Here is a 5,108-nt window from a genome sequence, read left to right on the forward strand (position 1 = left end):
AGCAAATAGGCTATTCCATCTCCTCAGAGTAAGCACTGAATAAATTCTTTTTACCCAAATAGATGGCTTCCTTTGAGTTGGTCAGCAGCAAGCAGACAACTGGAGTTATAAACTAAGCGGCCAGTAACACTACCTTCAACAACACAACTCTGATTGGGGAACTATTAAGGGATCAAGGGAGGCACAAACTACCAAATTTAACATTTACTGAATCCTTACTAGGTACTTATGATTTTACATACAATATTTTCATCATACCTTACAATTTCTTTCTGGAATATGCTTGTTAGCCCTCTTTAATACATGAGATATTGAGGGGAGAGGTAAGGTAATTTTTCAAAGGTCACAAAGCAAGTAAGTGGCAAAATTACACTCCAGAACCAAATAAATTTTACATCAAAGCCCAGGATCTTTCTATTGTATCATACTGCTAGAAGTAGATAAAGTGTCTCTACTTCCAAAATGTTTATAGTCTAGGTAAGATAACACACACACACACACACACAAACACACGAAGGAAAAACGTTAACAAATGTTAATAAAACATAACTGACGATGCTGATGAGATGGATTACAAGGCACTAGAAAAGAGGAAAAATAATTTCTAAGCTAGAAGGCTTTTTTAGAATTAGACTATTAGACTACTAAAGTTGAAAGAGCAGTAAATAAGCAAAAGTTTTAAACTTTCAATTTGAAAAGTCACACTTAGAGAGTTACCAGTTGTCTTAGATACTTCCTCATTGCTGGGACAAAATACCTAAAATCAAACAATAAGTAAACCCTCCTTTAACCCGTAAGTTAAAGGAGGAAGGGTTTATTTTATTGCCCAGGTTATAGAGGTTTCAGTCCGTACTCAGCTGGCTCCAAGACAGGGCAGCACTGCAGAAGGGGCTGGCAGAGGAGAAACAGTCCCTAGCAGGGTAGGCAAGAAGCATCAAGCGCCCAGCCTCGCTTCCCACTCTACCTTTATATTCCACCCAGACGACAAACCCACGGTTGGCTCCACCTGCACCCAGGGCAGGTGTCTTGGTTACTTTCCTCTTGTTGCTGGGACAAAATACCTGACACCCAAAATTTAGGAAGGAGAGGTTTATTTCGCTTCCAGTTTGTGGAGGTTTCCGTCCATACTTGGTAGGTTACAAGGCAGAGTGGCACATGGCAGAGGGCTACAGCTCATGCGGCAGAACACAGCAAAAGCAACAAAACACAAAAGGGAGGAATGGCCACAAGCAGCCTCTTCCTCTCCCTTACATGTGCAAACTATCCAGGGTGGGTGTAGCTCTCACACCCATAATCAATCAAACTCTAAAAGCCTGCCCCCTGACTGCATGAGGCTTTGGGGGGACACCCAGACACAAACCATAACAGCAGAGCATTCTTCTTCAGTAAATCCATTCAGTCACACCCAAAACTATGCCAGTCCAGCCAGTGTGTTAATCCACTTATCACATACCCTTAATCCAGTATCACACACCCTAGACCAAGTCATCTCTGAAAAGTCCCACATATGAGCACATGAGATTTTGCGGGTGGGGTATCTAGATACAAGCTATAACTCTAGTTACATATTTTATATTTGAGGCAAATCTAAATTCACCCATAAATAATACTTGAAGACACCTAATTCTACGAGACTACCTGTCCCAACTTGTCTGAGGCAATCTCCTTTCACAAGTGACTCAATATAATTACTAATAATTAAATGCCTGTGATCAGAATACAAAAAGAAATGAAAATACTAAATAGATTAGCATAATAAGGAAACAGGTAATAACAACTCAAAGGGTAATTTTTGAGCACTCTTGAAGTCAGATACTATGCTGGAATCAGTGTCACACGCTGTTCCTAGGTTACTCCCCGGGATAAGTGGGAGTAACCTAAGAGCAGCATTGTATTGCACACATGCCCTGGGAAGCAAGGCAAGAGTCTTCAAAGCAAAGGAAATCCATGAGCAAAGGTCTGGGCGACTGAGTCACAGCCAGTGCATGAGGTATGTGCCATTCACTCACGTTGTTCAATGGAGTTCCAGGCTAGTTTAGTGTGGAACCAAGTGGGGAAGCATCAGTCAGACTTGAGACAAATAGGTTTATAATACGGAACACAGCCTGAGCAATTGGGATAGTCCAGATCATAAAAGTCCCATTTCAGACATTGCTGTTGAAGGCAGTCTTCACCAAGAAAACAACATTATCCCATGCGTGTCTTACTTGGTAAGATTCTCCCGGCTAAGTACGAGAAAGACACAGATCAGAACAGTTAGAAAGGACCAGGATTTTACAGGTGAGGGCAGAGTGGAGAATGGCGATTAGATGCTTTAGAGAGAGTTACAAGCTACAACCAAGAGAAGCAGATTTTGGGTTCAGTTCCAGAGCCGAGAGGCTTTATGGCACATGGGGATGGCTCAGGGCGACCTTCCAAGCTCCCCTGCAATAGCACTGTGTGAGGCACTAGGCTGTGTGACCCTATGCTAGCCAGCAAATCTCTTCCTCTTTCCTGCCTTGACTATTGAGTAAGAAGCTGTCACGCCTGTAATCCCAGCACTTGTGAGGCTGAGGCAGGGGGATCATCTCAAGTTTGAGGTCAGTCTGGGCTCCATAGAGAGTTCAAGACCAGCCTAAACTGCATAGTAAGACCCTATTTTGTGGGGAGGGAAACGGAAAAAAAAGCTGTCATAGTTCCTTTTTGATCATGAGGAAAAGATCAAATGAAGTCTCAGTCTGATAATAATGTGCCACTTTATCAATACCAATTCTCATCAAAGTTGGGGATGTTCCATATACAGATATTTAACTTCCTATTTATTAGTTAGGCTGTTATTGCAGCTGAAAAACACCCAGTGTACATGCAAGTGACCTGTGATACAATGCATCTGGAGCAGACCCTGATGGAAGCCTGGGGAACTTTAGGCATGGACGGTAACTAAATCCAAAGTGGGTGAGAAAACTCAGAGGGCTCACGTTAGGCTCAGGCCAAGCACCTACAGCCACACGTCAATTACTGGCCGGAATACGCCGAGAGAAGTGTGCTGTTAGGTGGTTTCATATGCGCTGGCCTCTTGGACTATGCAGACCAAACCCAGCGGCACAACCCGCTACACACTTAGGCCGTGCGGTGCAGCCCGCCGCTCCTGCGCTGCAGACCTGTGCAACCCGTAACTGTGCCGAACGCTGCCGGCAACCGTAAGACGGTGGCAACAGTGTAGCCACGCATGTAAATGCAGAAAGGTACAGTAAAGTTATCAGAGGGTAGGAGCTGTTCAGCTCCACTACAACTTACAGCTGACTGAAACGTCCTGACGGAGCACACGTCTGTTTTTAAAAGTTGTGCAGGAAGTGGAGATTCCTCAAAAAAACTAAAACTAGAGGTTCCATTGGACAGAGATATTCCCCTCCTTGGTATCTTTCCAAAAGAATTAAAAGCCTCATGCCACAGTGACATATGCACACCCATGTCTACTGAGGCACAGTCTGTAACTGTCAAACCTTGAGAACAGCCCAAATGCCCATGAACTGATGAATGGATAATGTGGGGTTTTTTTATACAATGCAGCACTACTTTGCCATAAAGAAGGAGATATCTGAGACATGTCTAGCTAAATGGATGCAGCTAGAGACCATACTCTTAAGTGAAACAAATCAGACACACATGTTCAAATATCGCATGGTTTCTCTGGTATGAGAAACAGAAAATGTAGGTAAGGGACCAAAATGTATAATAAATGCGGGGAAGACAATTTTCAACTGAGAGGGGAACAAGGGAGGTGGGAGGTGGGAAGGAAAGAAGGGAAAAGAAAAAAAATAGAAGGAAAAATGGAAACACAGCTTTTGTAAATAAAAAGAGGAAGAAGGGTTGAAGGGAGGGGCGGGGAATGGGGAAAAAAGAAGCAAGATAGATCATGTACACGTGCAAACTCCCTGTGATGAAGGTTATCACTGTGTACATTGTATCTGAAATGTACCAATAAAGAAAAAGTTCTGCCGGGAGTGGTGGCGGACGCCTGCAATCCCGGCACTCAGGAGGCTGAGGCAAGAGGATCTTTGTGAGTTCGAGACCAGCCTGGGCTACAAAGTGAGCTCAAGGCCAGCCTGAACTGCATAGTGAGACCCTGTCTCAAAAACACAAAAAAAAAGTTCAAAAAAATTTTTTAAAGTTGTGTATGCAGGGAGGAGATTGAAACAAGGTGGCCAAAGATGTAGGAAGAATACGAGGAAGCTAGTGTCAGGAAAGCCGAAGAAGGGGTAGCCCATACCCAGCACGGTGCTAGCACAGGTCTCTTTCCGTTACCTCCTACCTCCCTTCGCGACCCAAGCTCCTTCTCTGACCGCAGCCCCCACAGATGATCACCCTATAGCTCTGCGTTCCTGGTCCGTGACAGCACTTCCCCGCCCAGGTGCGCTGCTTAACGGCAGTCATCGCCTCTCTCTCCCGGGGTTCCACCGCACGACTACATCTCTGGGCAGGAAGGGACGTGCCTGTCTGTCTCACATTTGCATCTCCGGTATCTGGCTCACTGCAGGCTCTGGAAAGGTTTTTAGGTTTTGGAGCTGACTACCGCAGGAACGTCTACAGAAAGGGGTGGGGGGCGCTGGGAGGAAAAAACGGTGCGCAAAGAGGGCGAAATGTTATTAGTGGGATGTGTTTGCTCTTGATGCTACACGACTGTAAAAAGGGGGAACTGCAGGTAAACTGGGGAGGGGGCGTGATACAAAGTTCAAACACTACGCTGTGTGGACACAGGAACAAAACGTGATGTTAACCAAGTGCGGTGGTGCATTCCTGTAATCCCAGCAATGGGAGGCTGAGGCAGGAGAGTTGTGAGTTCGAGACCAGTCTGGGTTATATATAGTAGGAGCTCAAAGCCAGCCTGGAAGACAGAGGGAAACCCTGTAACCCTGTCCAAAAAAAAGGGTTAAGTTCAAACTCAGGTCCTCCAGGTAAGAACGTACAGGGGTACTCCGCCTGACCGGTGTTTTCGCAAGGGCGAACCCCCGCGCTCGCGGCTCCTGTTACCAGCACCCGGCGCGCCGCGGATGCTCAGGAGACGCCGAGGGAACACACCTGCGTCCCGAGCCTTTCTCACCGCGCCTGCACCCGGAGGCGCCCCGGGC

The sequence above is a fragment of the Chinchilla lanigera genome, unplaced genomic scaffold (genome assembly GCF_000276665.1).
Source record: "Chinchilla lanigera isolate Chin_1 unplaced genomic scaffold, ChiLan1.0 scaffold00034, whole genome shotgun sequence".
Taxonomy (NCBI): Eukaryota; Metazoa; Chordata; class Mammalia; order Rodentia; family Chinchillidae; genus Chinchilla; species Chinchilla lanigera.